This window comes from Rhinopithecus bieti, unplaced genomic scaffold (assembly GCF_001698545.2).
Source record: "Rhinopithecus bieti isolate Rb0 unplaced genomic scaffold, ASM169854v2 scaffold_24390, whole genome shotgun sequence".
NCBI classification, from domain to species: Eukaryota; Metazoa; Chordata; class Mammalia; order Primates; family Cercopithecidae; genus Rhinopithecus; species Rhinopithecus bieti.
This window is the reverse complement of record NW_016811706.1, coordinates 326,960-350,888: the sequence shown is the minus strand read 5'-3', so window position 1 is coordinate 350,888 and position 23,929 is coordinate 326,960. Positions and strand designations below refer to the sequence as shown.

The window sequence follows — 23,929 nt, the reverse complement described above, 5'->3', positions numbered from 1 at the left end:
TTAAGCCCAGCGGGGCAACATACTGAGACCGCATCTACCAAAAGAAAAAAAAAGAAGTGGGAGGATCCCTTGAGCCCTAGAGTTCGAGGCTGCAGTGAGCTATGATGGCCACTGCGCTCAAGCCTGGGCAACAAAGCGAGACCCTGTTTCAAAACAAAAATAAAAAGGGTTGGAGCTTTTGGACTATAGGAGAGAGGGGTCCTCAGCAGCTCACCACCCAGCCATCTGAGCGCTTGCTCCCCTATCCTCCACAGTGGAGCCCAGGGGTGCCTCTCCCACCCCCAGCATGCACAGGCCCCAAAGCCTCTCACCTGTCTCTGCCCCCTTACACAGGTGAGCACACTCACTCTAGCATCCAGAACGGTCACCTCGCCTGTGGAGGAAAAAAAGATGATGTCAGCCACGCACTTACTGGGCTCCTGCTATGCGCCAGGCACTGGGACATGGGATGAACAGCCAGAGAGAGCCCAGCTGCTATGAAGCTTCCATTCCATTGGGTGGGGCAGACAATGTACAGCGTTGGGTTGTGATAAGGCAGAGAGATGACAATTAAGCAGAGACCTGAATGAAGTCCAGATGAAATCCTGGAATGGGAAAGTATTTGGGACAGCAGAAAGAGCCAGTGCAAAGGTCCCCAGCTCTCAGCCAGGAATCATCAGATAACAGAGGAGACTGAACAGTCACACCTGATGCTTTACCACCCGGTTCTACAACATACATTGTCTTGTCTAGTGCTCAACAGTTAACCACAACAATGTTTTTTGGTTTTTTTTTGAGACGGAGTCTCGCTCTGTCGCCCAGGCTGGAGTGCAGTGGCCGGATCTCAGCTCACTGCAAGCTCTGCCTCCCAGGTTTACATCATTCTCCTGCCTCAGCCTCCCGAGTAGCTGGGACTACAGGCGCCCGCCACCTCGCCCGGCTAGTTTTTTGTATTTTTTAGTAGAGGCGGGGTTTCACCGTGTTAGCCAGGATGGTCTCGATCGCCTGACCTCGTGATCCTCCCAAAGTGCTGGGATTACAGGCTTGAGCCACCGCGCCCGGCCAACCACAAACAATGTTAAATGTTATTATCAGTGCCTGTGTTTCAGATGAGGAAGCCGAGGAACAGGAAGTTACACTTGCACACACTGTGTGCACCCAGTGTGATGAACAGCACAGGCACTTTCTTCTACACTATCCCATCCGGTTCTCCTAACAACCCTGGAAGGGGAGCACCCGCCTGTGGGAGGAGGCAGGCTCTGGGGCAGAGGATGTTGCCCAAGTCACATGGCTACTTCACAAAGCACACCAGACAGGCCTAGCTTTTCCCACTCCTCTGCACACACCCAAGCCGCACTGTAAGCTCCACAGTACAACAGACATTGAAGCTCCGTACAGCCCCAGTACTCCCCAGAGGCTAGAAACTTGGGCTAGAAATCTGACACTAAAGAATCTCTTTTCGGCCGGGCGCGGTGGCTCAAGCCTGTAATCCCAGCACTTTGGGAGGCCGAGACGGGTGGATCACGAGGTCAGGAGTTCGAGACCATCCTGGCTAACATGGTGAAACCCCGTCTCTACTAAAATACAAAAAACTAGCCGGGCTAGGTGGCGGGCGCCTGTAGTCCCAGCTACTCAGGAGGCTGAGGCAGGAGAATGGCGTAAACCCGGGAGGCGGAGCTTGCAGTGAGCCGAGATCCGGGCACTGCACTCCAGCCTGGGCGACAGAGCGAGACTTCGTCTCAAAAAAAAAAAAAAAAAAAAAAAAAAAATCTCTTTTCTCTTTTTCTCACTTGTAAAACAGGGATAAGAACACTTAGCCCAAAGGATTGTTGGAGGACAAAATGAGATAATATATGTAGAGTGTCTGGCACGAATTCCATAAATGGAGACTTTTCATATCATCACCTGCTGACACAGGCACAGTGCAAAGCTATGCGGTTGTTGTAGAGCCTGCTGCTACCTTGTCTGTTCACACAGAGGCCGACTCCGAGTCCCAGGGCCCTTACCCAGGGGTCTCAGCTACAGGGGTACCTGAAAATCTCAGAGTGCTCCCCGCCCACCCTGACCTCAGAGGCCTCCTCTCCAACTCCTCCCAGCCGGCTCTCCAGCCCCAGGGCCAGCCTCACCTTCCCTCTTCTCTTCTGATACCCCAGAAAGAGAAGCAGCTGGATGTTTGGGGACTGGGATAACAGTGAAAGGGGAGAATGCTTCTGTGTGTGTGTGTGTGTGTGTGTGTGTGTGGACACAACAGTGGGAAGGGGACTTCTGAAAACACTTGGAGGAAAAGGAAGACCTGTTTAATACTGACTTTTTAATTTTTTTTAAGAGACAGGGTCTCACCCCACTGCCCAGGCTGGAATTCAGTGGCACATTCATAGCTCATTGCATCCTTGGCCTCCTGGGCTCAAATGACCTCCTGCCTTAGCCCCCCAAGTGGCTAGGATGAGAGGCATGAGTCACTGTGCCTGGCCTCTAATGCTTATTGTTAATACTCTATAACAATCTGAAGTTGTTTGTTATTTTAACGTCATAAAAATGTATCATATTTAACTTGGTTTGTTCATAACATTATCATGTTTGATAGACTTAGAAATATACAGGCCTGGAAAAAAATGAAAAAATTTTAAGAATTATCCTCCTTCCCACAAATGTGGTGAAACCCAGACAATGTCTCAGGTCACCTCTAGCATCGGACCAGTGCCACCCTCACCCACAACTCTAGTCTCTGGGCCATTGTCCTCCCACAGCCTGGAGTAACCTGCCTGTAGGTTCCCAGCGTGTCCCTCAATCCCCTCACCATCTACTTCTCTAGTGAAAACTTCCATGGAAGAGAGGCTGGGGTGTGGCTGAGGTATGCTGTGGAGGAGGAGAAAAAAGTTGGGAGGGTGAGGGAAAGGAATGGGATGAAGAAGGCAGCATCCAGGGTCTGGAAAAGGATAATGCTAAGGACCGGGAAACCCTAAGGTTTGTGTTCTTCACAAGAAAGCAACAATGAAACAATGGGTGACAGTGGTTTAGTAGAATATCTTTTCCCAAAATAATAAAAAAGCATCCAGGTTAGGAGCAAGGCCCAGCTGTGAGGACTGACTGTGGATTCTCTATGTGTGCACACAGTGGTTTTCTGTGCTGAGGAGCATGGAGACCCCACACACTCCACAAAGCCAGGCACGGCCCGGATCCACAGCTGAGCTCCTGTGAATCCCAGGCCGGGAGGCCTGAGTCCCACTGCGAATGGGGGAGACCCTCTGATTTATGAGCCAGCCAGTGGCCACAGTTCTTCTTCTCAGTGTGCCCCAGCTGGAGCAGGGCTGGGACTCAGCCCCACTTTGGGAGAAACACTTTCTGGCCTCACAGCAAGGGGGTCTGGGGTCAGCCCAGGATGAGGGGCCTCCTCTGCATCTGCAGGGCCATGACAGTGGAGGGCAGGAAGCTGTTACGGAGAAGAGACCTGCAGGAAAGCTTGGTGGTGGGGAGGAGCACGGGCCGTGAGAGTCGGCTCAGAGTCTGAGTTCAAGATTTCTAAAGAAAACTTCCTGTGTCCTTACCCTTCTCTAGGGAAGGTCAAGATCCAGAGAGAGACCACCACCACCAGCTCCAAATCAAAGCCAAGTCAGGAATGTGGCCCTGTGGAGTCTGGGCTTTCTGCCTGCATCTCATGAGGGACGCCTACCCAGGCAGGCTTCGTCCTCCTCCCTCAGGACCCACACAGCTCTTGCTCACAGCCCTGAGCTCAGCCCGACCTGGGGCAGGGAAAACCCCAGGCTTGGGGTTTTCGGAATGGCTTTGGTTTCAAACATTCCTCTGGTGGCCCCAACACATCTAGGACGTTGGGTCTGGACACATGGTGCTGCCCAGGCAGGGGCTGGGAACTCTAACTTGAACTGGAGGCTTCTCCCGCCGGAATTGCCAGTGGAGGCCCCTCCCTCCACAAAGGCCTGATTCAGAGGGAGGTGACCTCAGTGCAGGGGGAGGGAGAGAAGGAGCGGGGAGAAGAGCAGAGTCCTCTCCGGCTCGTCCTTCAGAGGGGGTGGGGAGGGGCAGTTTTCAGGCAGCCAGGGCTGCGGAAGAGGGAAACTTGCTCAGGGGTCTCTGGGTAACCTGGGCGACTACCATCTCTTCAGCCAAGTCAGTCACAGAGGGCCCCAGCTCTCTCTTCCCCCTTAAAGCCAGGAGGGGACAGAGGCTTTCAGGGCCTCCAAAGAGATCTGACTGTCCTGGTCTTTCAGTTAGCCAGACCAGAGGGGGTCTGTAGCTCCTACCCCCTCTCCAGCAGGGCACAGGCAAGACCCCTCCCTGAACAGAGACCAGGCATGGGAGGAAGGGGCTGGAGAGGCAGGCGGCAGCAAGCCTGTCCTCATTCCCTCACCCCGGCCCTTAGCCAAGGCCTCCTGGCCCCTGGTGAGCCCCTCACTCACCAGCTGTTCCCCCCAGAGTCCTCTAGGGAGAAAAGCCAGGGAGCAGGAGTGGGGGAGGGTGGGCAGCTGTAGGAAGGCAGAGATGGAGAGCTCACTTAATCACAGAATCACCCGTAACGCCAACCGCTTCCCTCTGCGCCCTCCCCAGCTGCTTTCTGGAATCCCTCTTACTCTCCCAGCCCTTTTACCAGTCACACCCAAGAATCCACTTGTAAACAGCAATTTCTGTCCTCACAGCAAACACCCTTTCCAGCCAAGATCAGCCCTGGGCTGCTGAGGAGTGTGGGGAGGGACAGGAGGACTGAGGCCTGGCTCCCAGGGCACTTCTAGCCTGAAAGGGGCCACTAAATCCCTGGCCCAAAGCATCTTTCAGCCCTGAGAATTCCAACTGGTCTCTTCCCGCTTCAGGGTAAGAGGGCAGACAAGAATTTCCTTCCCTCCTCCTGACAACTGGTACTGGAGACACAATAGCCCTTCTGAGAGGCATCTGTCTTGGAAGGGGCCCCCTGCATCCCCCCAACTTCCTTTTCACAGGCATTCTAAGCACCTCAACCACCATGGCGCGGGTTCTTCCAAACCGGCTGCAGGATAGGTCCTCGGCCCTTCCAGGAAGGGAAGAAGGAAGGGCAGTCGTATTATGAGCCCCAAAGGCTTCCAGATTTCAACATCCCTCATCTCCCCTCCCTCAGAGCCCTCCTGCTCCCTGTCCACAGCATAATCCAGTAACAAAAATAGCAGCTGCTGGGGGTGGGGAGAGGGAAGGGGTGCCGACACAATGGGTTTATTTATAGGACCACACACCAGGGGCTCTGCAGCCAAGCAGCCCAGGCCCCACTCCCAAAAGTCCAGACCGTGCTGTCCTAGCCCAGCCGAGGGTACTGGAAACAGCCTCAGACCGGAAGGCAGAAGAGTCTAGCATTCAGTCCCAGTTCTAACTCTGCAATTAACTTACACGCTGTGTGACTAGGCAAATCATTCCGTCTCCCTGGGATGAGTTTCTTCACACCAAGTGGTTGTTGTTCTGCCACAGTGGTTCCCACAGTGGGGCCCAGGCACCCTGTGGCCCTCTCCAGGGGTCTGTAAGGTCAAAGCTGTTTTCCTAATACTACTAAGACACTATCTGCCTATATTACTCTCATTCTCTCCTGAGTGTACCGTGGCATTTTCCAGATACTATGCTGTGTGATACCACAAAAGACTGAATACCAAAGCAGACAGGAGAAGCCAGCTTCCTTCTATTAAGTCAGACATGAGAAATTTGCAAAAATAGAGAACAGTGACATTCTTATTATTTGTGTTTTGGAATATATATAATTATATTTTTAAATAAAATGTTAACATGTGATGGGTTTATTGCTATTTTTAAACAAATTAATTAAATAACTGTAAGTATAACACATATAAACAAAAGTTCTTCGGGGTCTTCAAGTTTTAAGTATATAGAAGTGTCCTCAGACCAAAAAGTTGGAGTTGTTTTTCTACAACAGTGCTGTCCAGTAGAACTTTCTGTGATAATGAACATGCTTAGTCTCTACTATCCAACATGGAAGCTATCTATTAGCTACACGTGGCTGCCGAACACTTGAAATGTGGTTAGTCCAACTGAGGAACTGAATTTTACATTTAATTTTAGATAGCCACATGCAAGCTCAAGAAGCTCCTTGGGATTCCTTGACTTGTGTATTCTAGGACAATGCTTCTTTCCACAAGGTGTGGATGTTGGAAAGGGACTTCTGTCCCCAGGCTTGTGCTTACGCTCTCTCTCACTCTCTTCCCCACCACAGAAGGCCAGCTCAGCTCCACTGTCAGTCCAGCCTGGCAATCCTGGCCGGCTAGAGTAAGAGAGCTACTCTCTCATTCTCTGCCATGAGTAGTACACACCCTGTCCGCTCTCCTAAAACTTCTGGCCTACCACCCTCCTGTTTCCCCAGAGGATTAAAGCCAGCAGAAGGAAATCCCCTCACACATCCTGCCACCACCATCCCAGCCCCCTCGGAACCCTCCCCACCTCCTCGTCCACTATTATAGCAGATGAGTTGCCTGCTCCCAGCCAAAGCCGGTACCGCTTGTCCCAGACTTACCCCATTTACGTCTTCAGTATCTACCTCCTGAATAGAGTTTTCCCATCTACCCTTTAAAACTTAAAATCTTTAAATCTTAAGAACAATCTTCTTGCTGGGCACAGTGGCTCACACCTGCAGTCCCAGCTACTTGGGAGGCTGAGGTGGGAGATCACTTGAGGGACTACCAGGCTGCAGCGAGTTATGACCCGGCTACTGCTGCACTCCAGCCTGGGCGACAGAGAGGGACCCTTTTTTTTCTCTTAAACAAACAAAACCAACAATCTTTGCTTGACATTTTCCCAGATACTGCCAAATTTCAAAAAATACTCTAGATACTTCAAAGCCAAACTTCTCAAAAAACAAAAAAGAAAATCCCAAAACCATTTTCTCATTCCTCCCTCAACCTGGTCCAACTTCAGTGGTAACCACCATGATGCTAAATCCAAACAATATTTTTCAGTCCTCATTGCCGTCGCAGGTATAAGACCTCTGTGACCACTTCCTCCTGGACTTTTTTTTTTTTTACGGAGTCTTGCTCTGTCGCCCAGGCTGGAGTGCAGTGGTGCAATTTCGGCTCACTGCAAGCTCCGCCTCCTGGGTTCACGCCATTCTCCTGCCTCAGCCTCACAAGTAGCTGGGACTACAGGCACCCGCTAATTTTTTTGTATTTTTCTTAGTAGAGACGGGGTTTCACCGTGTTAGCCAGGATGGTCTCGATCTCCTGACCATCCTGGTCCCTGTCTCACACAATTCACCAACTTGAAGTATACAATTCAGTGGTTCTTGGTATACTCAAACATATGTGCAGTCATCACCATGGTTAATTTCAGAACACTTTTATTAGCCTTTTTTGTTCCTTTCCTTAACACTGCCCCCTCCCCACCCAGTCACAGGCAACCACTCATCTATTTTCCGTCTCTATGGATTTCCCTATTCTGGACATTTCATGTGAATTCAATCATAATCATTGGTGCCTTCTACGACTGGCTTCTTTCACTTTGTGTGATGTTTTCAAGGTTCATCCACGTTGTTGCATGTTTCAGTACTCCATTCCTTTTGTTTTGTTTTTCTTTTTCTTTTTTTAGACAGAGTTTCACTCTTGTTACTCAGGCTGGAGGGCAATGGTGTGATCTCAGCTCACTGTAACCTCTGCCTCTCAGGTTCAAGCGATTCTCTTGCCTTAGCCTCCTGAGTAGCTGGGACTACAGGCATACGCCACTACGCCTGGCTAATTTTTGTATTTTTTAGTACAGATGGGATTTCACCATGTTGGCCAGGCCGATCTTGAACTCCTGACCTCAGGTGATCATCCCGCCTTGGCCTCCTAAAGTGCTGGGATTACAGGCGTGAGCCACCACACCCAGCCTCCATTCCTTTTTATGGGTGAACAGTGCTCCACTGTATAGGCCAGCCACAGTTTATCCATCCATTCTACTGATGAACATTTGGCTTGTTTTCACTTTTTAGCTATTATGAATATTGCTATGAGCATTTATGTAGTTATCCCTTGGCATCCCCAGGGGATTGGATCTAGGTCTCCTGCAAAAACCAAAATCTGAGAATGCTCAAGTCCCTTATATAAAAAAATGGTGCAGTATTTGCATATAACCTAAATACTTCATCTGGTATACTTTACAAATCATCTCTAGGTTTCTTATCATACCTAAACAGTGTAAATGCTATGTAAATAGTTGTTAGACTATATATATAAACAATATATGTATTGTTTTAAGCTTTGCATTATTTTATTTTATTTTTTATTTTTTTTTTCTTCCAAATATTTTTGGCCCACAGCTGGTTGGACCCTCCCTGCAAATGTGGAGCACCAACTACACAAGTTTTTGTATAGATGTATGTTTTCCTTTCTCTTGGGTATATATACTTAGGAGTAGAATTGCTGGGTTATATAATAACTGCAGGTTTAATCATTTGAGGAACTGTCAGATTGTTGTCCAGAGCAGATGTACCATTTTATAATCCCACCAGCAGTGTATGAGGGTTCCAATTTCTCCATACGGTCATCATTTATTATTTGATCTGCTGATTCCAGCCACCCAGTGAGTATGAAGTGAGATTTTATTGTGGTTTGAGTTTGTATCTCCCTGATGACTAATGATGTTAAGCATCTCTGCATGTGCTTATTGGCCATGTGTATCTCTTCCTTGGAGAAATGTTTTCAAATTTTGCTGATTTTAAACTGGGGATTGTGTCTTTTTATTATTTAATTGTGAGAATTCTTTAAAAAAAAAATTTTTTTTTGAGATAGAGTCTTACTCTGTAGCCCAGGCTGGAATGCAGTGGCATGATCTCAGCTCACTGCCACCTCTGCATCCTGGGTCAAGCAATTCTCCTGTCTCAGCCTCCCAAGTACCTGGGATTACAGGCATGCGCTATCACACCTGACTAATTTTTGTATTTTTAGTAGAGATGGGGTTTCACCATGTTGGCCAAGCTGGTCTCAAACTCCTAGCCTCAAGTGATCTGCCCGCCTCGGCCCCGCAAAGTGCTGGGATTACATGCGTGAGACACTGTTCCCAGCCTACTTTTTTTTTTTTTTTTTTTAAGAGACAAGATTTGGCTTGGCTCTGTCACTCAGGCTGGAGTGCAGTGCCACAGTCATAGCTTACTGCAACTTCAGACTCCTAGGCTCAAGTGGTCCTCCCACTTCAGCCTCCCAAGTAATCAGGACTACCACAGCTGGCTAATTTTAAAATTTTTTGTAGAGACAGGGTCTTGCCATACTGCCCAGGCTGATCTTGAACTCCTCCTAGTGATCCTCCTGCCTTGGCCTCCCAAAGCACTGGGATTACAGGGATGAGCAACTTTGCCCAGCCTAGTCTTCAGAACTCTTTATATATTCTAGATACAAGTCCTTTTATATATATATGTGTGTGTCTGTGTACGTATATATATGTGTATATATATGCATATATATGTATATACATGATTTGAAAATATTTTCTTCCATTCTGTGGGCTGTCTTCTCACTTTCTTGAGGGTATCCACTTCTTCCTGGATGACTTTTCCCTTTCCTATTACATTCCCGTGCTTCTCCCACCCCTCTTCCACCTCTTCTTCTATGTGCCTATGTGTTACTTTATGTATAAATACATACTTAAAAAAATACATAGTAGCACATTCTCATGGTTCCACATCTTTCTTTAGCAGAACAATTTTTAGAAAATGAAACTATAGCCTTTATATGGATCTTATCAGTTTTTGTACCAATATTCTGCTCCAAGATCCAATCCAGGATTCCACAGGGTACTTGGTCACCCAGTCTCCTTAGCATTTACAATTCATGACAATCCTTCGACATTTCTTTACCTTTCATCATCTTAACACTTCTGAAGGGACTAGTCAACATTTTGGAGAACGTCCTCCAATTTGGGTTGTTTGACATTCTCACTGATTAGACTGAGGTTATATGTTTTGACAAGAATACCACGGAGGTGATATACCTTCCCCAGGGCATTATATCTGAGGACACACATGATACCAAGTTTTCTTGTTTCTGGTGATGTTTTAACCTCATCACTTGGTTAGGCAGTATCTATTAATTGGTTTCTCCATTGTAAAGTCACTGTTTTTCCTTCTGTAATTAGTATTTTGGGGGGCAATACTTTGTGACTATGCAAATATCCTATTTCTCCTTAAATTTTCACCTGGCAATTTTTAACCAAAATCAGTGGATCTTGCTTGTAGCAATTACTATGGTGTTCTAAAACATAATTTTCAATTTCCTATCTTCCTTCTATATTTATTAATTGCAAGTTTTCTATAAGGAAGAACTGTCCCTTCATCCCATTTAATCATGTATTTATATTGGTATGGACGAACTGGAGAGAGAGAGAGAGAGAGAGAGAGAGAGAGAGATGAGAGAGATACACACCACAACACAACCACAACACACATACACAATTTTTTTTTTTTTGTTTTTTTTTTTGAGACGGAGTCTCGTCTGTCACCCAGGCTGGAGGCAGGTTGGCCGGATTCTTCAGCTCATCTGCAGCTTCCTGCCGCCTCCCAGGGTTTATGCCATTCTCCTGCCTCGCCTCACCGAGTAGCTTGGGACTACATTAGCTGGCGACTACAGGCGCCCGCCACCTCGCCCGGCTAGTTTTTTTGTTTTTTAGTAGAGACGGGGTTTCACGTGTTTAGCACAGGATGGTCTTGAATCTCCTTGACCTCGTGATCCGCCTGTTCTCGGCCTTCCAAAGTGCTGGGGATTACCAGGCTTGGCCCCGTGAGCCACCGCACCCGGCTATTATTTTTTTATTAATTTTTTTTTTTGAGAGGGAGTCTCGCTCTGTCGCCCAGACTGGAGTGCAGTGGCACAACCTCGGCTCACTGCAAGCTCTGCCTCCCGGGTTCACATCATTCTCTGGCCTCAGCCTCCCGAGTAGCTGGGACAACAGGCGCCCGCCACCACGCCCGGCTAATTGTTTTGTATTTTTAGTAGAGACGGGGTTTCACCGTGCTAGCCAGGATGGTCTCGATCTCCTGACCTCATGATCCGCCCGCCTTGGCCTCCCAAAGTGCTGGGATTACAGGTGTGAGCCACCACGCCCGGCCTGGATATTTATTTAATCTTTGGGTTATAATCCAATACTATTATCACATTTCATTGCTCAAATTCCAGCTATGGCCACTGGCCATTGAGAATCTTTCAGGCTGGGTCCTCCTTCCAACATGCTTCCTTTTTTTTCTTTCTTTTTTTTTTAGACAAGTCTTGCCCTGTCGCCCATGCTGGAGGGCAGTGGCGTAATCTCGGCTCAAGCGATTCTCATGCCTCAGCTTCCTGAGTAGCTGGGACCACAGGTGTGTGCCACTACACCTGGCTAATTTTTATGTTTTTAGTAGAGATGGGGTTTCATCATGTTGGCCAGGCTGGTCTCGAACTCCTGACCTCAAGTGCTCCACCCACCTGGTCCTCCCAAAGTGCTGGGATTACAGGCATAAGTCACCACACCCAGCCAGTGCTTCCTTTTTTTTTTTTTCTTTTTTTTTCAAGCACTCTCTTGCCGTAAGATGTTCCTGGCTTATCTTGTATTTTCCTTGCCACAACCACTTTTCCAAGGAGCTCCACCATAGCAACCTTCTAAAACTATAAATCTGATTGTGTTCTTCCCACTTCAAATCTTCCCACAACCTCCCACTGCTTTTGGGACCAACCAAAGCCCTCAACACAACCCTCGAAGCCCTGCCTTTGTCTGGCCCCTAAGCAACTCTTTGGACAAGCTTTCCTGGACTCATGCAGCCTCATTGTTCTATCTTCTTCAAGTGCCTCCTGCAGGATCAGTATTTCCAAATGCAATGCATCCTGTTATTGAACATTCCCTGTGAAGAGGAGGGGACTCCCCATACTGTTAAAAGTGGAGCTCCCCCAGGAGAGGCTCTTGCTTGTATTTCTGCACTCCCTGCCACACCCTCTGCCAGTGTACCACTCCTACCAACCAGACCAGGCCCTGAGCCACCCTGCCCCCTGCAGAACTGGTGATCTCCTTTCATTCTCACCAGAAAAAAAGGTTAGAAAGAAGGGACAGTAGACCATCCTGGCTAACACAGTGAAACCCCATTTCTACTAAAAAAAATACAAAAAACTAGCTGGGCGAGGTGGCGGGCGCCTATAGTCCCAGCTGCTCGGGAGGCTGAGGCAGGAGAATGGCGTGAACCCGGGAGGCGGAGCTTGCAGTGAGCTGAGATCCGGTCACTGCACTCCAGCCTGGGCGATAGAGCGAGACTCCGTCTCAAAAAAAAAAAAGAAAGAAAGAAGGGACAGCTAAGAACATACCTGGGCTCATCAGGTTCCCCGAAAGACCCCTAACTATCCTCCACCAAATGGCCCTTAAGGCCCACAGGACAAACTATACTGAGGGGTGAGGAAGAGACATTTTCAGATTTGTCCCTGACCCTTTCAAAGTCCTCAATCCTCTCAAAAAAAGGAAAAAAAAAAAAAGCCAGAAGCGGTGGCTCACGCCTGTAATCCCAACACTTTGGGAGGCCAAGGTGGGCAGATTAAGAGGTCAGGAGTTTGAGTCCAGCCTGACCAACATGGTGAAACCCTGTCTTTACTAAAAATACAAACATTAGCTAGGCATGGTGGTGAGCGCCTGTGGTCCCAGCTACTCAGGAGGCTGAGGCAGGAGAATTGCTTGAACCCGGGAGGCAGAGGTTGTGATGAGCCAAAATCGCACCACTGCACTCCAGCCTGGGTGACAGTGAGAGTCCATCTCAAAAAAAAAAAAGTTCTCAACCCACTCTTAGGCCTCAGTGACTCTCTCTGGCAAATAGTACTAACCTATTCATTCTACAGATATTTCTGGACTGACAAACTCACTAGGAAACGCATTGCTTAGGTATATAGCTGGGGGCAATTCAGAGAAGGGTCAGCTCTTGGGCTTCTGGGAGCTTTCAGTCTATAGGGGACATAAGACATGCAAGAAAAAAAATCAGTAGTCTTTCTGTATGTTAACAATGAACCACCTAAAAAATTACAAAATAATAAAATATTCCAGAATAAGTTTAACCAAGGAGGTGAATGATCTCTACACTAAAAACTATAAAACACTGATAAAAGAAATTGACATGAATAACTGGAAAGATGTCCCATGTCTGGGATTGGAATAATTAATATTTTTAAAATGTCCATAAATACCCAAAGCAATCTACAGATTCAATGCAATCCCTATCAAGATATCAATTATATTTTTCACAGAAATAGGAAAAAAATCCTAAAACTCATATGGAACCGTAAAAGACCCCAAATAGCCAAAGCAATATATCTGACAAAAGAATTACTTTGATAGAGTAAATAACAGAGGTTAAAATCCTCTTATTTCTAGAACATAGGAATTGAACCAACCCCTGAGAATCCAAAATTCTCCGTGCTACCTATCACACCACATCCTAGAGTAAAGCCAGGTAAATAAGCTGAGCAAAAGTTTGTTCTTGAGCAAAAGAACAAACTTGGAGACATTACACTACCTGATTTGAAGAACCTACTACAAAGCTATAGTAATCAAAATAGCATGGTACTGGCATAAAAACAGACACTAGATGAATGGTTCAGAATAGAGAGACCAGAAATAAATCCACATGTTTACAGTTAATTGACGGCTGACAAAGATGCCAAGAACACACAACAGGGAAAGGACAGTCTCCTTAGTAATCAGTATTGAGAAAACTGGATATTCACATGCAGAAGAGTAAAATTAGATTAGACCCTCATCTCACACCATATACAAAATCAACTAAAATCTATTAAAAACTTAAACCTGGCCGGTCACAGTGCTCATGCCTATCATCCTAGCACTATGGGAGGCCAAGGCAGGCAGATCACTTGAGGTCAGGAGTTTGAGACCAGCCTGGGCAACGGAGTGAAACCTCCTCTCTACTAAAAATACAAAAATTAGCTGGGTGTGGTGGCTCATGCCTGTAATTCCAGCTACTTGGGAGGCAGAGGCACAGGAATCTCTTGAACCCAGGAGGTAGTGGAGGTTGTAGTAAGCTGAAATCTCACTGCTGCACTCTGGCCTGGGTTACAGAGCGAGACTCTGTCTTGAAAAAAAAAAAAAAAAACAACAACCTTAAACCTGACCAGAAACTGTAAAACTACTAGAATAAAATAAAATACAGGGGAAAAACTCCATGACATTGGTCTGGGCAATGACTTTTTGGATATGACCCCAAAAGCACAGGCAAAAAGGAGATTACATCAAACTAAAAAGCTTCTGCAGAGCAAAGGAAACAGCAGATTAAAGAGACAATCAACAAAATAGTAGAAAATATTTGTAAACCACACTTCTCATTCACTCAGGCTGGAGTGCAGGTTGGTTGCAGTGGTACAATTATGGCTTACTGTAACCTCAAACTCCTGGGCTCAGCTGATCCTTCCACCTCAGCCTCCCGAGTAGCTGGGACTACAGGCATGCATCACCATGTCCAACTAATTTTTTGGATTTTTTTTTTTTGTAGAGACAGGGTTTGACCATGTTGCCCAGGCTAGTCTCGAACTCCTGGGCTCAAGCAATCTGCCTGCCTCAGCCTCCCAAAATGCTGGGATTATAGGCATGAGCCACCATGCAGAGCCTGACATTTCTTAAAAGACATACAAATGGCCAGTGGGTATATGAAAAAATGCTCAATATCACGAATCATCAGGAAAATGTAAATTTAACCACAATGAGATATTACTTCACACCTTTAGAATATTATAAAAAAGACAAAATAATAAGTGTTGACAAGGATGTGGAGAAAAGGGAACCCTTGTACACCATTGGAGGGAATATAAATTAGTATAGCCACTATGGTAAATGGTATGGAAGTTTCTCAAAAAACTTAAAATAGGCCAGACCCAGTGGCTCACACCTATAATCTTAACACTTTGGGAGGCCAAGGCAGGAGGATCACTTGAGTCCAGGAGTTCAAGACCAGCCTAGACAACACAAGACCCTGTATTAAAAAAAAAAAAAAAAAAAAAAGGCTGGGCGTGGTGGCTCACGCCTGTAATCCCAGCACTTTGGGAGGCCGAGGTGGGCGGATCACAAAGTCAGGAGATGGAGACCATTCTGGCTACATGGTGAAACCCCGTCTCTACTAAAACTACAAAAAATTAGCCGGGCATGGTGGCGGGCGCCTGTAGTCCCAGCCACTTGGGAGGCTGAGGCAGGAGAATTGCTTGAACCCCGGAGGCAGAGCTTGCAGTGAGCTGAGATTGCCCACTGCACTCCAGTCCGGGCGACAGGGCAAGACTCCATCTCAAAAAAAAAAAAAATTAAAAACCCTTAAATGGAACTACCATTAAATCAGGATGTTGAAGAGATATCTGCACTCCCATGTTTATTCATTGTAGTCAAGATATGGAACCACCCTAAGTATCCATCAGTAGATGAATGGATAAGGAAAAGATGCTATATATACATAATAGGACACTATTCAGCCCTAAGAAAGGAGGAAATCCTGTCATTTGTAACAACGTGGATGAATTCGGAGAACACTATGTTACATGAAATAAGCCAGGCACAGAAAAATACCACATGATCTCACTTATATATGGATTCTAAAAAGTTGAATGCGTAGAAGCAGAGGATTGCTTGAGCCCAGGAGTTCAGGACCGGTCTGGGCAACATAGCAAGACTCTGCCTCAAGGGAAAAAAAGAAAACAGACATGTGGATAGATAGCTGTACTATGAAGGAAGTTCCATAAGAGGAGTCTGTTGAAGAACTTTAAAAATCAGGAAAGAAATATTGGAGTTTTTCAGATTTGGAGACATCAAGTGAACAGAAGGTAAAGACAGGTGGGGTTTACATACAATGAAAAGGGAAGGGTGTCATTCCACACAGAAGGAAGGGCAGAAACAGAAGTGAGGAGGCAGAAACCTCTGGGTGTATATGGAACCAGAATGACTCAGTGCTGCTGGATCTAAGGACATTTGAAGGTGATTGTTTCCTGCTCCCCGGCCCATGCCAATAACTAACTCCTCTCCTATCCCCTGGCAGAATTAGGGAGTTGCATCTTTTCAATATCCTGGGCATAACCAGAGACACATGCTGGGTCCCACAGGAGGAACCAAGGCAGAGAGGCTCCTGGAGGTGATGGCGAAGGTGATGGCAGAGCTGACCACTGAAATATCAGCTATTAGTATTTCCTTCCAGGTCTGAGATAATAGGGCCTAGGAGGCTGCACCTGCAGGGGGAGGAGAGCTGGGCAGATACCCTTCCAGCTCCTAGTACCCATCCCCTAAACTTTATCTCCTGGCTTTTTTTTTTTTTTGAGATGGAGTTTTGCTGTGTCACCCAGGCTGGAAGGCAGTGGCGTGATCTTGGCTCACTGCAACCTCCACCTCCCGGGTTCAAGCGATTCTCCTGCCTCAGCCTCCCAAGTGGCTGGGACTACAGGCGCGTGCCACCACGCCTGGCTAATTTTTGTATTTTGAGTAGAGACCGTGTTTCACCGTATTAGTCAGGATTATCTCGATCTCCTAACCTTGTGATCCACCCACCTCAGCCTCCCAAAGTGCTGGGATTACAGGCATAAGCCACTGCGCCCAGCCTCCCAATCTCCTGGCTTCTTTCTACAACAAGAATAGGCTCTGGCCAGCCAATATGCTTTCTGCATTCAAGCAACTCCAGTGCTCAGCTAGTGGGCACCATCCAGCCAGAGCCCAGAGGTGACACCCCAAGCTGCCAGCTCTGCGCTGGGAGGAGAAAACAGCTCTGGTTTGCCCACAAGCCCCCACTGGGCTCTGCTGTTGTTTGTGATCACAAACAGGAGGCAGGCTTTTGGGATTCTGCTCCTGAGATTCATGCAGCCAAACCACATGACCCTAGGTGAAGCTGGCACCCCACTGGGCCTCAGTTTCCTTCCTGTAAAATGGGGGTCAGCCCTCTGACTCCTCTCCCCTGCAGGGCACAGGAGAGAAGAATATCCCATCTAGAAAAGGACTGCAGCTGAGGAGCCAGGTCCCTTGTGTGGGACGGGGGTGGGGTAAGGAGCTCCGCAGGGCCTTCAGGGATAAACTGCTGGCTTTGATGCTGCCTTGCTCCTTCAAGGCCTGCAGGCTTCCCAGGAAAGCAGTGGGGGAGGAGAGAGGAAGGGGCGGCAAAGCCAAGAGTTTTAGCCTTCTTCTAGCCTGGAGGACAGGAAGTGAGGTGCTGTCTACAAAGGAAGTGAGAAGCAAACCCCCATCCCCACCCCCCAACTTCCCCTCAGCCTGGAGTGGAAAGAAAGGCTCCAGCTTCAGGAGCCTGCAGGCTCACAGCTGGGGAAATAGAAGGTGATGCAATGCGGGTAGGGGAAAAGGAATGATCAGCACCATCTGGAAGAGAAGGGGGTCTCCTGTCTTAGACACAGTAAAACTCTAGGGACCCAGGACATCCCACAGACTGGGGGAGTGGTGAGAAGAGAAGCCACTCAAGCCAAGTTGAGAAAGCCAGTATTCCAGGCCACGTGGTACCCACATCTGCAGTCCTGGCCTGACTCCTGCTCCCAGCATGTGTGCCATGTCATGCGCCTCAGCACGGGCCACCCCCAGCACTAGGTGGGGCAAGTCCTCGGAGCACTTGCTCTTATAGCACGTGTCCTTTCTTTGCAACCCTTATCACGGCTATAATTATAGAACTGTTTAATTACTTGATTAACGTGGACTTTTTTGATCACCACTTATCCCTAGAGATTAGCACAGCACCCGGCACACAGTAAATTCTAAATAATCTGTTGGCTGAATAAATAGGCCGCTCATATGGCTTGAGAATTCCTCAGAGGCCAGTTTGGCCTGAATCCTGACATCTGAATGAAGTTCGGTATACAAAGGTGAATGAACACTGCTCATGACTTGGGGCCAACTGGGGAACCCTGGGATGAGTGGTCAAGGCCAGTGCTATGGTCTGAATGCTTGTATCCCCGCAAATCCACATGTTGAAATCCTAACACCCAAGGTAATGCTATTGCGGGGTGGTGGGGCAGTGGTGCTTTGGGACGTAAATAGGTCATGGAGGTGGAGCCCTCATGAAGGGGATTAGTGCTCTTATAAAAAGGGGCCTGGTGAGATTCCTCACCCCTTCCACCATGTGAGGACACAATAAGAAGCCTCTGTCCAGGAATCAGAAAGCTGGCCCTCACCAGACACCAAATCTGCCCTTGCCTTCACCTTGGACTTCCCAGCCTCTAGAGCTGTGAGAAATAAATTTCTGTTGTTTCTAAGCTGCCTAGCTTATGGTATGTTGTTATAGCAGCTCAAACAGACTAAGACAGCCAGAAACGGGAGAGCTGACGTAGGTGGTAGGAGAAATCCAGGCACACCCAGGTACTGCTAATAGGTAAGGCAACAAATACAGTAGACATGCTACGCTGTATTTTTGGGTAAGAATGAAAAAAAAGAATATATATTTGTGTGTGTTTGGTATTGTGTAAGGAAACTCAAGGGATATATAAGAAACTAATAAATGATTATGGGGGAAAAGGGGATGGAGGTGGGAGCGAGATTTTTTTTTTTTTGGAGACAGGGTCTCACTGTTGCCTAGGCTGGAATGTGGTAGCTCAATCTCTGCTCACTGCAACCTCTGCTTCCTGGGTTCAAGTGATCCTCCCACCTCAGCCTCCCCAGTAGTTGGGACTACAGGTGCACACCACCACGCCTGGCTAATTTTTATATTTTTTGGTAGAGACGAGGTTTCACCGTCTTAGTTAGGCTGGTCTTGAACTCCTAACCTCAAGTGACCCACCCACCTTGGCCTCCCACAGTGCTGGGCATGAGCCACAGTGCCCAGCAGAGATTTCAATTTTCAAACTAAATTTATAAAACCTGGTGAAAAAAGAAAACAAAACTGCAAAAAATATTAGAAGGAATCAAACTATTCAACAAGTTGATTTCTAAAGCTCCTCCCAGCTGTGGCATCGACCCTCTTCCAGGCCCCTAGGACAAGGGAGCAGGAGAGGCGGCCAGTCAGATGAATGTGGGGCCTCTAACCCATGGTTGCTGATGCCTTCACATCCTTTCTTCTCCAGCCATCTTGCCCTGGGTTAGCAGAGAGGCCCTCCTAACCCCAGGCTGTGGTGTGGGCATGGTAACACCACTATTCAGAAGTTGGTCATGGGCACTTCCACCTGGGTAAGAGTTGGGTTTATTCTAGGTCCTTCAGAAGGGGGACAGTCTGGTCAGGGGCAGAGGCAGAGGGCAGGGGAAAGTTTGGGGCCAGTGGGGTAAATGACTCCTGGAAGTGCCTGGTGCTGCTGTGGGCAGGTTCTGGAGGTGTCTCAACACATCCTTGTATAGAAGGGCCGATTATAGCCCCCACATCAAGCCAGCTGGGAGTGAGGTAAATCAGCCCCTGGGAATTGCAACTGTTGAGAACCCCAGAGACACACCCCAGGAGTTCCAGGGCCCCTCACAGCCCTGCCTAGAAAAACCTTGATCACTGGCCTACCAGAGTGTCTACGGGCAGGGACAATTTCAGGCTGAACTACATGAGAGTGAGGAGACATGCAGACCACAGGTTCTAAGCAGCACCTGTCACTCAAGCCCTGCAGGCAACAACAGGAGCAGCAGAATGGGGTCTTCTCTCCTTTAAGACATCTATACTTGAAAAAAAAAAAAAGCATAGTGAATATTGGAGAATTCCCAGAGTTCAAGGACCAGCATAAGGTACAGGGTGCTGTGTCTGACTGGGTTCTTCTCAGCAGCTGCTGGGTTTTAGAAATTGGTAATAACAGCAACAATAATTCACCTTAATAACAGCCTGGCCTCCTCTTTCATCTGCGTAACTCCCAGAGCTGGGAAAATGGTAATTATCGACCAGGTGCCACACCCCAATGGTGATGCATAATTAATACAGGAACACTGGCTGGGAAACTGAGGCCCAAGGAGAAGGATTTCCCCTCACAGAGAGCTACAGACACAGGTGCCGAGGGCTGCTGGGCGGAGGGGGGTGAGGGTGCCAGTTCCACACCTGTAGTGTTTTGGGAAGGTGCTGAAGACAGGGGCACTCATTCCAGAGTCCTCCAGACTTGGGTTTGGGGAGAAGGTGAAGAAAGACCCAGGTATGTGTCCCAAGCCCCCTCCTAGGCTACGGCAGGGCCTGGGAGGCCCTCCCAAGCCCTGGCTGGGTTGAGTCAAGGCCTCTGTTCTTGAGCCCATGCCCTACCCTCCCAGAGTATCACAAAGCAGGCTGGCAGCTGCCTCAGGCACCTCCACATCTCTATAGTATGCCCAGGCGCCACAGGGTAAGTGAGCGCTCAGCCCTCCGAACAGCCCCACGCCACAGGCATAGTCCATGAAGTGGGAGTGGGGAACACCTTACAGCCAGGTAGGTGGATCAGATCAAGAAGAGTGAAGAAATGGGGGAGACTGCTTCTTGGGAACCCCAGTCCATCTCTGAAGCCCCCTTGCATCCTTGGTACTGATCCTAAAATAAAGAGATCCTTCCTACAGCAAGGCCTGTCTGGCTAGTGCTGTAGAAACCTGCCGGGGAGGTCCAGTTGGCGTATGCCCTCTAAGAAGGCAGAGGACGGTGGGCAAAGCATCCTAAGAGACCAAAGACCTTTTCCCACTGTGTCCACAGAGGGAACCAGTAGAGACTCAAACCAGGAGGGAAGGGTAAACAAAGATGGAGGCATTGCATATGTAGGTCCATCCACAGCCTGCTGCGTGCCTGGTACTGTGACAGATGCCAGGACAGAAAAAATCTAAGTTCCCGAGAAACTACAAGAGCCAAGACAGGCAGCAACCAATGACCTTGTCCTCCAACCCTCCAGGTCAGTGTCTGGGGGAAAATATTATGGGTCTTGTTCTTAGGGATTTGAAGTTGTTTTTCCTCAGCATGTTACAAAGCTGACCAGAGCCCCTGGGGGGTCCTGCGATAACACTCTGACTCTCCAAGGGCCCAGCTTTCTGCTATCTCAGGTTCAAAAACTGGCCCTCTCTGCTTTAAATCTAGCCAGGCTACCTCATGCATCAAACATTAAGGCAGAATGGGACCACGTGAAACTACAGAGCAGAATCAGGAGGCCTGCCTCTGACACTCACCACCGCATGAATCACTTCCCGCTCTGGACTTCAGTTTCCCCATTTTTAACACGAGGGCGTTAGACTAGACTGTCTCTAGGATTCCTTCCAACCTATGCTCTGTATTGTTTTGATGTAGTGGCAGATCCCAGATTGATTTACATAAATTTGCATGTTCAGAAACCCCAAACTCCAAGTATAGAAAATCCAATCAGTCCATTAATGCAGCCAGACTGGGGCTCGGGGAACCTGCCAGGTTTGGGTGAGGGTTGTCGAAGGAGACGGTGGGAGCAGTGTTGAATTGGGGGAGGGGCTGAGAAGCAGGGGCTAGAAAGGGCACTTGTTTTGAGAGATGCAGCTCTGGTGACTCAGGCATGATGGGGTCAGGGACCCCACTTTGGCTGTCAGGCAAGGGCCCTTTCTCCTCCTGCTTCTAACGGGGCCTCTGGCTGGCCAGCCTCAGAGCCACACCCCAAGAGGGAACAGCAGCCTCTGCCTAGTAACAGCTGCATCCTTCAGTCTGACAGGGACTCCAGCATTAGCCACTTTCTGGGAAACTGACCTCCCTGGGAGCTTCCATTATCCATTCCAAGGGCTCACAGCAGTAAGGAAGGCTTCCCTGGGGTTTAACCTAAACACCTCCTGCGGCAGCTTCACCCTCATAGGCAGCAGGGCCCAGGGCAGAGGGCTTTCCAGTCCCAGGAGAGCCAGCAGAGGGAAAAGCAACGCAGGGAGAATGTGCCCCTACATGAGCAAACCCAGGGCTTCCTTAACCACCACCTCTCCTTCAACATTCCCCTTCAACTGGGAGACCGAGGATGAAAACAAACAAGAACTTCAAGACCTCTGGCTCTTGGGCTGGAAAGCAAGTCCCAACCTGGAGAGCCCAACTCCTGACGAAGTCCTACCCCGGGAGGGAAGGGGCTGGGAAAGGTGGGGTGGGTGCAGTTTCTCCTCACTGCTGCCACTGGCTGGTTTGGCAGGGCCTGGGAGGCTGGCTGGGCTGCATGAGGGCAGTGGGAAAGATTCCTTAGCCCCTTGCCTGGGACCTGGGGATGTGAGTACAGCAGTGAGGTGGGCAGGGCTGGGGATGGGATGGGCAAAAGCAGTGGGGCCCTCCTTGCCCTCCTCCTATAAGAGGGCGGGTGGGTGAGTGTGTTGTGCTCCCTGGCCCAGATCCTAAAACAAGTCCCAACAGCTGAGACTTAAACTGTCTCCTGGGAATCTGCTTACCCTGCTGGCCCTTGGCTGCCTCCTCCTCTCTCAGCTCCTCTTCAAAGGGCCAGGATGTCTCACCACAGGCGTGATGGGTGGGCCAAACCCAAGCCAGCAGGAGTTCATATCCCAAGGCACCAGGGGTGTGTGGGACAAGGTCTACTCTCAGGCATAGAATAAGGGAATCTGTTCTCTCTACACAGGGTTCTAATCCTAAGTAATTGCAATTTAAAGCACACCCAACACTTTAGCTCCCTCTAAATGGAACCATTCTGCCAGAGGACCTTTCTCCCCTATAGATTCACCCATCAGTGAAACCATTCAATGTCAAAAGTGGAAGGGAATATTAGAGCTATCTAGTCCAACTACTGAATTTTAAAGATGGGGAAACTGAGCCCCAGAGAGTAAACTGCCTCGGCCAAGGTCATACAGCAAGATAGGAAAAGTAGGGACCAGAGCTTCTGACTCTGTCTTTATTGATACCAGCTTGGTCCCCAAACACTTAGGTCTTCACCGGCCTATCATGAAGATCCTTCTTCCCTGCCAACCACACGGCACCTGCCCCTCCAGGTCCTCACTCTTTTCTTGAGGGCCAGAGCTGGAGAAAGATGCCACCTCATGCATAGACCATAGCCTGAAAACAAGCTTGAACTTGGGAATATCTCCCCGGACAGGAATACATACGGTTTCTTTGGGATAGGAAACCCACTAACCCCAGGTTGTTTTTAGGAAAATGGGGGGACCAACTTGAGAAGTGAATTCCTGTCACACAAGGAGTCTGAGAGGGCCAGATGGCGTAATGTCTGCAAGGGAGGGTCTGCAACAAGGCAAATGGGCTATGTTCATTTTCCCCAAAAGTACTGACCATAAACCGGTTAGGCATTGACACCCTTTCTACCGCTCCCCAGGACCACCCCTGCCCGGGCTACTTCCTCTGGCTGACCACTGTGCTTAAGAAGGAGGACCCATGAAAGAGCGGGAGAAGTGGGAGGGAGGGATTGCCTCTACAGCCAGAGAACTACTTAGCCCAAGATCCCTAGCTCCTCAGCAAGGCAGGCCTTTAAGAAGTAGCAGCTGGACAGACTAGGTAGACTGGGCTGATCCAGCCCTAGGATGCCTAGAAAACTAGGCCTGTGGGAGGCGAGGGCCCTCTGTGCCCTTGGGGCCATGCCAGGACTGGAGACAACGTGGGGCCTTGGGCCGAGGACAAGGAGAGGGGAGCTAGGATCCGGGCAGCCGCTTTCTTAGTTGGGCTAAGCCAGGGGAGCGTCGGGCACAGATGAATTCTCTGCATTCTTCTGGCACCGCAGCCAGCACCCGGAGGGCCTTTTCTGCAGGCGCTGCCCTGTCCCTGCTCCCTGCCCAACCAACCCTCCTCCCTCCCTTAGCTTCTCTTCAGCGTGCAGCCCGCCAGGTCCTTCCTCCTTCCCGCAGCCCCTCAAAGCCTCTGAAGGGCTGTTCTCTAGGAGACCCGCTCTTTCCGCCTCTCCCCGCCTTCCCCAGGCCCTACCGCCCCAGGCCACGGGGACTGGAAGGAGTGCGAAAGGGAGCCCCAGGCTCGTCTCCGCGCCTGCGCTTTGGGGAGAGAGCCCCTCCCCCCGCAATAACCCGGCACCGCTAAGCGGCACCCGGACGGTGGGATGCGGGTTGGGTGGGGTGGGCAGCTGGGGCAAGGTCAGTGCTTTCAAAGAGGGAGGGGAGCTCGGCCCCCGGAACATCCCCCACTCCCGAAAGTTTCCCTTCCGGGGCCACT

The 23,929-nt window shown here is 49.0% G+C and overlaps 1 protein-coding gene across 1 annotated transcript in view; it reads right to left on the bottom strand.

Moving 5' to 3' along the window:
* The window catches only part of NCKAP5L (NCK associated protein 5 like), a 39,157-nt gene that overhangs the window by 14,579 nt on the left and 649 nt on the right, over positions 1 to 23,929 (bottom strand). The window contains 1 exon segment of the mRNA XM_017894729.1: positions 312 to 373. The gene's annotated coding sequence lies outside the window, so the exon portion shown is untranslated.